Here is an 11730-nt window from a genome sequence, read left to right as displayed (position 1 = left end):
ATGGTTCTCAACCTCCCTAACTCTGCCACCCTCTATCTAATACAGTTCCTCATGCCGTGGCGGTGACCCCAACCATATTTCGTTGCTACTTTGTAACTGTAATTTTGCTACTGTTATTGATTGTACCATAAATATTTTTGGAGATAGAGGGTTGTCAAAGGGTTGTATCACCTTCATGTGATACAATCCACAGCACCCTTCTCTCCCATATTCTTCAGACAAAGCAGTTGGCTTCTGGCTTCAGGGCCTTTTCATCTGTTGTGCCTCTCAAACAGCACACTTTGTTTTATCTGGTAGCTTGCTCTGGCATGTCTTGCTTGCATGACCCCTCCACATAGATCCTCCCTGTCTGCTTGGCTTAAACTCCTGGCCTCTCCTTTTCTTTTTTTCTTTTTTTCTTTTTACCCTCTGAGGCACCCATGCCTTGTATATCTTACTTAGTTGTCTTTTGTTCACTCTAGAATGGTTTCCCCATTTACCATGACGAGTCTATACTCATGCCCGACTGTGCGTTGTGGAGACTGACCCTGGCTTGTCATACCAAGTTCCTCCAATGTTTTCTATTTGACTGCAGAGGAGGATCCAACAGAGATGACCCAACTTCCCTACAACATTCCAGACTTTGCCTTCAGGCTTTACCTGATACTAACTTGCTTAATGAAAGGAAAGCTGGGAAATACGTGGGTGCTTCTCCCCAGAATTCGCTGCCATGATTCGAGAACCTCAAAGTGATTGGGGAAAAATCTAAGAAGCCCCTTCATCCTTCCCTCTACACACGCAGTTCTCTTCAACTCCACCAAGAACCCAAAGGGTGGACCTTTATCCCACTTCCCAGGGTACCTGAATCAGTGGGGTGGAGGCATCAAGAAAAGATGGGTAGGTCTTTGAAAGTCAGGCGGTCCACCCAAGATAGGCAGTGGAAGGATTCAAGCAAAGCAGTGCATGGAAGCTATGGGTATGGGCACAAGATCTGACACCGGCAGTGATGTGTAATGACTCTGGGCTTTCCTAGCAACTGCCTCATCTCACCTCACCTGGAAATGGGATAACTGGAGGTCAAACTGACTTAACTAAAGTCATAAGACAGTAGCAGGATCTGAAGAACCCACTGGGGGTTTCTTTCTTTTTTTTGTTGTTTTTGTTTTTTTGTTGTTTTTTTTTTTGATTTTTTGATTTTTTGTTTTGTTTTTTCGAGACAGGGTTTCTTCTCTGTGTAGCCCTGGCTGTCCTGGAACTCACTCTGTAGACCAGACTGGCCTCGAACTCAGAAATCTGCCTGCCTCTGCCTCCCAAGTGCTGGGATTAAAGGAGTGCGCCACCACTGCCTGGCCCACCAGGGGTTTCTTGTTTAGATTTCCAGATACACTGGACAGATCTGACCACGATCTTGATGCTCAACCCTCAGGTTAGGGAAGCACATTTTGCTGCAAATTATTTTCAATTAATTATGACAGTTTGCTTGAGACACATGTATACATACATACATACATACATACATGTCACAAGTATGTGTGTGTGTATCACCATGCCCAGCTCCCCCCACTTAACAACCCATTGAATGTGATTAATACTACCCTCATACATAGAGGCCCAGGCCCATCCACTGGAGCATGGGTAGCCTCCTACAGCCTGAGGCAGAGAGACGCCTTCCTATCAGCAGTTGTCATCTGCTCCTCAGCAAGTGGTGGCGCCTCACGAACCCCTCTCTAGGAGTCACTTTGATGTACACAATAAAGGGTGAGGCCGGTGAGTAAATTTATCCACCACTATGTTGTCTCGTGGAAGAAGTTCAGTGCCCCCAAAACCCTCCACATCCTCCTGTCTGTCAGTCTTTCTTTTCCGATGATTAGAAACTTGATTGCGTCCATAGTTTTGCCTTTCCCAAAATGGTATGTTGGAATCACAGAATGTAGACCTTTTGGATTGCCTTGTTTGACTAATATGCATTTAGGTTTCCTCTGTCTACGTGAATGGACCAAGCTCATGCCCCTGGTGCTGAACAGTCATCCCATTGTGTGGCTATGCCACCTGCTCACCTAAATGGCATCTGGAGTAGTGCTATACCTGTGTGCACGATACCTGGATACCTGTGTGCACGATACCTGTGTGAACTATACCTGTGTGCACGATACCTGTGTGCACTATACCTGTGTGCACGATACCTGTGTGCAGGGACGAAAAAAAGACAACAAAAGACTTAGGTTAGAGAAGATGACAGCGTAGAAAGTGCTGAGAATCCATCTTTCCACCTAGTTATAAGCCATACTTACTGGGGAGCTGGAGACATGGCTTAATGGTTAAGAACACCATTGTTCTTGAAGAAGATCCAAATTTGGTTCCCAGCAGCCATGCTGGGCAGCTTACAACTACTTGCAATCTAGTTTCAAATTTCTGCTTTCCATGGGCACCTGCACGCAGGTGCACATGCGCGCGCACACATGCACACACACACACACGCACGCACAATTAAAAATAAATCTTGGCAAAGATCACATGAAATTGGGAGAGAATAGTAGAGGTAGAGAGAGGGGAGGAATTGGCAGAGAAGAAATAGGAATTAGATTTAATCAAAACATAAGCATATATAAAATTCTCAAATAGTAAAATAAAAAAATAAAATCCTTTTTTTTTTTTTTTTTTTTTGGTTTTTCGAGACAGGGTTTCTCTGTGTAGCCCTGCCTGGCTGTCCTGGAACTCACTCTGTAGATCAGGCTGGCCTCGAACTCAGAAATCTGCCTGCCTCTGCCTCCCAAGTGCTGGGATTAAAGGCGTGTGCCACCAAGCCCGGCTTCCCTCAGACTCTCGAGGCTAGCTCTGCCAAACTACCCTGGTCTCACTCAGCTCTGCCAAACTGCCAGCTCTGACACTTTCCCGTGAATTCTGGAACTAAGCTCCCTTTCTTCCAGCCACCCACTCCATGGCTAGCTCAGCCAATGTCTGCCCCAGCTGTGCCTTTTCTCCTGCCTGTCTGAGGTGCCATGGATGGAAATCACCAGATATCCTTAATATTTGAAACCAGCCAGATAACCCATTGGGCGAAGAAGCCACTGCTCTAAACTCATCGGCTGTCCTACATCAGAATTCCGCTGGTGGAATTCTTTTTTCTTTCACCCAGTGATCTGCTTCTGCCGTCTTTATTGACGCAATCAAGAACCAATTAAGGAAACAACACCTCCACCTACATGGTTCTCCCCAAGCCATAAAGTCATGCCTTAATCATGGCACCAGTTATGAGCTTCATCTCGTGGAGCTGGTCTTAAATCCAACGAGAAAGTGGTTGGTCACTGTTAGGATGTTTGGGCCAGTGTTGCACCAGTAGGCCTGTGTTACCAGGCCAGTCATTATGTCATTATTGTAGCTCACAGTCAGGTAAGAGCTGATGCTTCTATTTCTCCACCACTAGTACACAACACCATCCAGCACCATGTATCCCTGTAGGGATAACGCTTCCAAGTGAGTATCAAACGATTTCTCTATGACTTAGGTATGTTGTGTCTTCAACAACAGGGTCTTACCATCGAGTTCTAGACCAGCAGTTCTCAACCTGTGGGTCGCAACCCACTTGGTGTCAAATGACCCTTTCACAGGGGTTTCATCGTTTCTTGGCTATCACATGTTTTCTATGATTCGTAACAGTAGCAAAATTACAGTTATGAAGTAGCAATGAAAATAACTACGTGGTTGGGGGTTACCACAGCATGAGGAACTCTTAAAGAGTCACAACATTAGGAAGGTTTAAGAACCACTGTTCTAGAGGGTAAAACAAGAGCACTGGCAATAGTCTGTAATGTTTGGGATTTCACTAGAGAAATTTAAAAGTCTATTTGTGGGACTGAGGATTGACAGTATACTTGTCTAACATCTACAAAACCTTGGGTTCAATCCTAGCATCACATAAATTGGACATGAATTACCCCTGTAATCTCAGCTTTTGGGAGGTGGAGACAGAAGTCTTAGCAGTTCAGGGTCAGCCTCTACTAGATAGGACATTTGAGACCAGCCAAGGCTACATAAAATATTGTCTTGAAAAAGGAAAAAAAAATGAGTCTGTGCAACAGAATGAACCCACAAACTTAAAGATACAAAAACTGAAAGATAAAGTTTGATCAAATGAAAGATTGAACAAAATGCCAGGCATGGTGACACAAAACTTTAATCCCAGCACTTGGGAGGCAGAAGCAGGTGATTATGAGTTCAAGGCCAGCTTGGTTTACACTGTGAGTTCCAAGACAGCCAGATCTCAAATGGAGCAAGCAAGCAAGCAAGCAAACAAACAAAATGATAAAGCCAAATGAACACAGTCTAAAATACACATTGTCAAATGGCCCAACAGATGCTCTCCTTTAAGGAGGGCCTCAGAGCTGCTAGAAGAATTCACAGGCCTGAGGAACTATGTATGTGGAACAATAAGCAGTTGACTGAAAACAATAAGCAGTTGACTGAAATAGGGCTCTTCCTTGGCTTTGTGACCTGTTATGGGAAATATTAAAAAGGAACCAGCATATTTCCATGCTTGTGATGGCAATGTTCTACCCAGCTGTGCCTGGCCAGCCATGTACTGTCAGGCAATGGCTGCACTGTTTTGTATCGTGGAGACTCTGACCCAGAGCTCCAAAATCTCTCTACCCAGCTTGCTAAGTTCCACTGTCAGGACGCTATCAAGGCAGCCCCAGTGCTTCAAACCCCCCACAGCCTTTGTGGGCACATCAGGCAAACCCGTGCTTTGCTGCTGTAACTTTCTCCCTGGAGCCCAGTCGAACTGTCATGAGAAGAAAAACACCACACAAACTTAGTTCAGAATCGACAGTAACTCAGTCGCTGGGCGCAGCAACTAAAATCTAATCCTAATCTGGTAAGCCTTATTAAATCAAAATCCTTCGCTGTCGAATCCTGACAGATGCGCCATTGAAACCAGGAGACACTCAGTTACATCTTGTCCTCACGCTGTCCCTGTCCGAAAAAGGCCTAACTCTCTCCTGCTTCCTCTCTTCCTCCATCCAACCTGGAAGCCCGCCTACTTGTCCAGTGGTTGGCTCCTTAATTCATTAGGAGATTGGTCCACTCCTTGTCTGCAGCTCCTCTCAGGAAAGCAGAATTAGCATAAAATACAAACAGCACCAGACCCATCCACAACAGTGACCAAGCCAGCTCATGCAGTCAACAGGTTCTCCATGGCAAGAGCGAGGATTAAAAAGAAAAAAGCATCACCCAGCCAGTTCTGAGGCTGAGGTGGGTTTTAAATTTTCCCTTCCTAATTTTATACCATTTTAATGACATGCAAGTACTAAGGTCAGTTCTAGGTCGAGAAACAAGCAAGACAATAAACACAAATAATCAAGTAACAAGCAAGGCAATAAACAAAGTCCCATGATCACGGCCATGATCACTGTTTCTAGGGGCTTATCAGGATGACCAAGATGGCTGAGCCCACTTTCCTGTCCTAGCCCAAGGTCATATTCTTGCCTGAAGTCTTCTTCATTGTTCTAGCCTAAAATCAAATTCCTGCCTGAGCTTACTTCCCTGTCCTGGCCCAATGTCAACTTCCTGCCAAGTGGCCCCAAAAAGCTCTCCATAGTGTTGTGTTCTTCCTGGTACTCTGACCCTGAGAGTTTGTTTGGCCTTTGGGGCAGCTGTGATAATTTTTCCTCTTGCAATTCTTTTTTTTTTTCCTCTTGCAATTCTTGTTTGGATTTATAAAGAGTTCTGTGAGTTGGGTAGTTTATTTGGACCAGCAAGGATACAAAGTCCCTCCTCATCTGTTGGCTGTGCTATGGACAGCTCTCCACCTGACCCTACTACCTGCCCTTTGGGGGTTGAGGATGAGTTGGCACAGAGTCAACAGCACAGACTCCAGGAGTGGTAAGAAACCACAGGAAGTTCATCTGAGAACTGCTGCAAGCTCCTTTAATACCCTCCATCATGCTCCCATTGGTCCTGAGAAAGTATCTATTCTAAACAGCAGTTCCTGATTGACTGGCATTACTTGCACTAGCAATCCTTGGTCTCTCAGGTAGTCCTCAATTAGGTCCTCCTGCAGGAGATGCATTTTTTTTTTTTTTTTTTGTTACATGGCCCCAGCATTTAGAGGCAGCCCTGCCATTCCTGCTACATATGCACCCTTTTGATTTTAGACTTGATAGCCTCGTGGAAGCCTGGGTGCCATTGCTTTGACATTGTTGACCCCATATCGGTGGATTCCCAGTATTCTGGACTGTGCCTATCTTAGGTTGTCCTGTCTTCCAGGATCTTACCCATCATTGACTATCGGCCCTCAAAGAGATATCACTTTGGAGGTATGTCACACAAAGGGGAGATGAGAAACAGTGTACATGGTGGTCTTACAGATCTCTGCAGTCCATGCCTTAATCACTTCCTTAGGGTGGCACAATTGGTATTTTTGAGAGCCATCAACACCTGTAGGGTCACCTTATTCATGGAGTGCTGCCTGGAGATATGCTGTTCGAAACACTTAAACAAAATAATTATTATTATGACAATTCCTCCCATCATAGCATTAGTGGCTATCTATGAGCTACATATATATACCCCCATATACCCATGAATAAATCTTTCTCAAAAGAAGCCAATGATACCATCCCCAACAACAGTAATCTGTCAGGGAATTCAGTTTAGACTAAAGAACATGAACAATTAGGAGTTGAAGAAAGCATTCACTACATTGTTTCTTAGTTCCCAGAGTGCAGTGATGGGGAAGAAAAATACAACATGGACACATTGTTGTGAGCAAATGCACAGGCTATAGCCAGCTGATCCATTTTGCTACTATATTCTGCATCCACCTGACAGCTGGGAGTGATTTCCCTTGACTGAGCACTAGGGTTTACTATGCCCTCCATCTGCCCTTGCCTTTCCATCCCTTTAGTGTCTTTACTTCCTCTGTGTCACTCTCATGAACAAAAGTTAAAATACACCATTCCAAGGATTCTTATTTATTTATATTGTGTATGAGAGTACACTGTCATTCTCTCCTGACACACCAGAGGAGGGCATCAGATCCCATTACAGATGGTTGTGAGCCACCATGTGGTTGCTGGGATTTGAACTCAGGACCTTCAGAAGAGCAGTCTCTCCAGCCCATCTACACTTCTTAATGAAGAGAGAATGTGACTGCCTTAGATTTGAGTTTTCATTCAATCTTTACACAAGACAGCTCCAGTTTCAATGATCAGTCTGGTCCTAGGTCTGATACGGGGTGATATATGCACATCTTTGGATATTCTTGATGTAGGAACAAACATGGCTTTCATTCTGAAAAAGTATAACGTAAAAGCAAAATTCTAGGCCTTTAGGCCCAGGCTTGAGAATGTGATTTCTGTGACTCAATGCTCCAAGATATGCTAATCATAAAACAGATATCGACATTCCTCCACCCACCTGCTTCCTGGGTTCAAGGAGTGTGTGTTCAAAGAAAGTCACCCTGACCCACCCTGACCATTGCTGGAACCTGCTATGCAAATGTGCTATTGTTAGGGGCTCTTAGAAACTGTCTTTAGAAATACCCCCCGCCCCCACATTACCAGGTATTCCTTGTGACTCTTGAGACTTTGCACTTCCTTGTGTCTCTTAACTGGTATTTTTGGTATTTTCCAACAACGCCCTTCCCACCCCCTTGAGTTGTGGCTTCTTCCTTTAAATACCTGATTACCCAGCTCCTTGGGGTGCCACGGTCCTCTACCCCTGTGTGATGTAAGACCGTGGGCCCGAGAGTGCTCTTGAGTTAAAAGTCCTCTTGCAGTTTGCAGCAAGACCAGTTCTTGTGAGTGATTTGGGGTGTCACCTCTCCTGAGTCAGAACGTGGGGGAGTCTTCACGTTGTGGGTCTTTCATTTGGTGCGTTGCCCGGGAAACGCGACCACCACTCACACCCGAGAACTGACTTGTAGGAATGGGGATCCCCTCTTGTGTGCATGCCGGCCGGTGTCTCTGTTTTGAGTGTCTGTTTTCTGAAATGAACATGCGAACATGTGCTTGTTGTGTTGGGTTGTTTGTGTCTTGTCCTATGTTTCTGAAGCACGGCGCAGTCTGAGTTTGGATCTGCCTGAGTTTAGATACTGATCAGCCTGAGTTTTGGATTCTGATCCGTCTGAGTTTATACTGATCAGCCTGAGTTTGGATCCGACTGAGTTTGGTTTCTCTGGTTTTGGTCATCTAGGTGGAACCATTAAGGGACCCTTACCAAATTGACAGTGGAGACTGGCGCTAATGATTGGATAGCTCTCCTATCCTTTGTGCTCTTCAGGGCTAGAAACACCCTTGGACAGTTTGGACTGATCCCCCTATAAATTACTCTACGGGGGGGGGGGGGGCTCCACTGGTAAAAATAGCCTCTGTACATAGTGCTGACATGCTGCTCTCCCAGCCTTTGTTCTCTAGGCTCAAGGTGCTCGAGTGGGTGAGACAGCAAGCGAGCGTGGAAGCAGCTCCAGAAGGCCTACTCAAGAGAAGGAAACCTGCAAGCCCCACATCTCTTCCAAGTTAGAGATTCGGTCTACATTAGACGCCACCATGCAGAAAACTTTGAGATTCGGTGGAAAGGCCCTTATCTTGTACTCTTGACCATCCTACTTTCTACCCTTATGGGACCCCTTTTGATTTTGCTTCCGCGTTTAATTATAGGTCCATGTGTGTTAAATAGGCAAGTCGCCTTTATTAGAACAAGAATTAGTGCAGCGTGGCTTTTAGTTTTGAGACAACAGTACCATGCCCTAAAGAATCAAGTGTGTCAGGGAGAATATAGTGTCTAGTTCTAAGATTAGAACTACTAACAAGTAGAAGTGGGGAGTGAAAAAGTATAACGTAAAAGCAAAATTCTAGGCCTTTAGGCCCAGGCTTGAGAATGTGACCTCTGTGACTCAATGCTCCAAGATATGCTAATCATAAAACAGATAGCAACATTCCGACATTCCTCCACCCACCTGCTTCCTGGGTTCAAGGAGTGTTCATTCAAAGAAAGTCACCCTGACCCACCCTGACCATGACCATTGCTGGAACCTGCTATGCAAATGTGTTATTGTTAGGGGTTCTTAGAAACTGTCTTGAGACTTTGCACTTCCTTGTGACTCTTAACTGGTATTTTTGGTATTTTCCAACAACGCCCCTCCCACCCCTTTGAGTTGTGGTTTCTTCCTTTAAATACTCCCTTACCCAGCTACTCGGGGTGCCATGGTTCTCTACCCCTGCGTGGTATAAGACCATAGGCCTGAGAGCACTCTTGAAATAAAAGTCCTCTTGTAGTTTGCAGCAAGACTGTTTCTCGTGAGTGATTTGGGGGTGTCGCCTTTCCTGAGTCAGAACGTGGGGGAGTCCTTACGTTGTGGATCTTTCAATTCCACCTGAATATTCCTTTCACTCTTACCATTTAGTTTATATTTTGCTGCCTAGACTTCTGGCTTCCACATTTTTTTTTGCTTGTTTTCTTTTTTTTTTTCTGGTAAGGTCTTGATCTGTTGGAGGGTGACCTTCCTTCATATTGTATTAAGGTATGATCCTGTATTTTCAATTGTAAATTCTGTCCTGGCAGAGAGCTAAGTGCTGGCAGGAGTTTGGTATTGTCATTTCTATGGCCCATCACCAAGTTTTCTGTTTGTAAACAGTTGTCCTACAACACTTCCCCAAATGACAGTCAGGCAGCCCTCAATGCCTTAGGCAACCAAAGAGAGGGACCAGGCATTGTCTTACTGCTGACTGGTTATAATAAGAATCTGATGTCCAATAGGTGGGATGGGAATTATGGGGGCATAACTTCTGGGCACATGTAGCTGCAGGAGGGATACCAGCGGAGAGAAGAGGGAGACTTGAAAGGGTCAAAAGGGAGACCCAAGCAGAGCAGGAAGGTAAAAATCTAGCCACATGGTGGAGACACGGTGTCTGAAAGTCGAGTTAAGTTAGAAGCTAACTGAGAGACTGCCCCGGCAAAAAGGCCTAGAGCTTTAAATTATAGAGAACTCTCCATAATAGGTCTGAGAAAGCCATGCAATAATAAGTAACTTTAGCTGGCCTAGAACTTGCTGTATAGACCAGACTGCCCTCAAACTCACAGAGATCTCTGTCTCTCTAGTCCTGGGATTTAAGGCATGCACCACATGCCCAGCATGGCATTCACAGTTTTCACTGAGAAAATAGGCCCTTGTGTGATGGGGACACATGGATGTGTGGTGGTTATCCAAGGTATGGGCTTGCTTATTTAAAAAGTAAAGTCCTTAGCCTCTAGAAAAGACCTCTTATGGTCTGTATGTTCCCTTATTCTCCTTGGAGTACCCTGGGCTCTTAGAGTCTTGGCTTTAACTGTCACTCTCTGAATACATGTTTACCATTTCCAAAATACAGTTACACTTTCTGTCTGGGGTCCCAGTTCTGTTTGTGACCCATAAGACAGCTGCTATACTCTTGTAGAACTTAAGTCTGGCTCTTCCTCCAAATCCCTTGCTCCTACAAATAAGACTCAAAATGTATTTACAAACACCTTGGGCAGACTGCTAGGCTTTCCTTAATAGATAATAACTTAAATTATCTCATTTATTTTAGTCTACATTCTATCATGTGGCTGGTTACCCATGCTAAGTTACTATGTATCCATCCCCTCACCTCTTCTCCAGCAAATCTCCTACCTGACTCTATCCCAGAATTCTCTCTCCTCCCAGGTGTCCCACATTCTATTTCCTGCCTAAGACACAACCCATCAGATTTATTGTTGACAGGTGCCACATCCATGCAGACATAAGCTATTCTTTCCACATAACCTGTATCCTGATGATCCTCATATTAACATTTCCTTGAAAGCTCTTAGCACCAGCTCTTGGCCCCTGGGGGTTGGGTACCAGCTCAGTGTCTTAGGCCAAGACTGACGGGATGCTCTTGACATGGGGTCAGTGAGTTTCCAGATGATATATCCAGGCATCTTCACATCTTTCAGAAGGACCATTGCCTTCCTTACCTTATTGCATCTCACTATGATGTGATCCATTTCCATTTCTGAAACCTACCACTCAGAGGTGGGGTCCATAGAAGAGCCCACCATGCCCACCTCATACCACAAAAATGACCACCAAAGACACAGGTGAAAGGCTACGTCAGACTCGTGAAAGACCGTTTCTCTGGAGCAGATACAAGTGAAAGGATGTCTTGCTAAATAAAGCAAGCACGTGAAAGGACGCATATGAAGGATTCTTTGCTAACGACACTAATGTATTAGTTTGCCTTACATTGTGTAACTGAGTTCCATTTGTTGTGACTCCATATTGAAAAAGACAGCAAAAAGCTTCTGGTGGAGGCTTCATGCCACTTCCTCGGATTCAGGTTGACTGGCAGAGTGATGTCAGCTGATACAGACCGACGTGGAGATTGGCTGAGTCAGACTCACGTGCTGAGGCAGGACACGCAGAGGACGCATGATATTTGGAAGGAGTATAAATAGGACTCAGGACAGTGAGAAGCTTGCTTGTAGAGCTAGCTTTGCAGTGCTTCTTGGTCTCCAGCCTTTTTGCTGATCTTCACTTCACTGAGAAAGGCACAGCTGAGACCTTCTGATGTCCCTGCTGGTCCTAATTCCTCTGCTGACTTGATTCGGTGGAGGCCTGGCTGTTCCTGTTAGGCTGTACCACCACCGCTGTTATCCTGACACTAATGAACTGCACGAACTGCTGGTATAGCCGTGAAGTGTTTGTGACTGGATCGAGCTGTCTCTGCTGACCAGTGAACTGAACAGCTGATT

The sequence above is a fragment of the Mus musculus genome, chromosome 7, assembly GCF_000001635.26.
Source record: "Mus musculus strain C57BL/6J chromosome 7, GRCm38.p6 C57BL/6J".
Lineage (NCBI taxonomy): Eukaryota > Metazoa > Chordata > Mammalia > Rodentia > Muridae > Mus > Mus musculus.
This window is presented reverse-complemented; position numbering follows the sequence as displayed.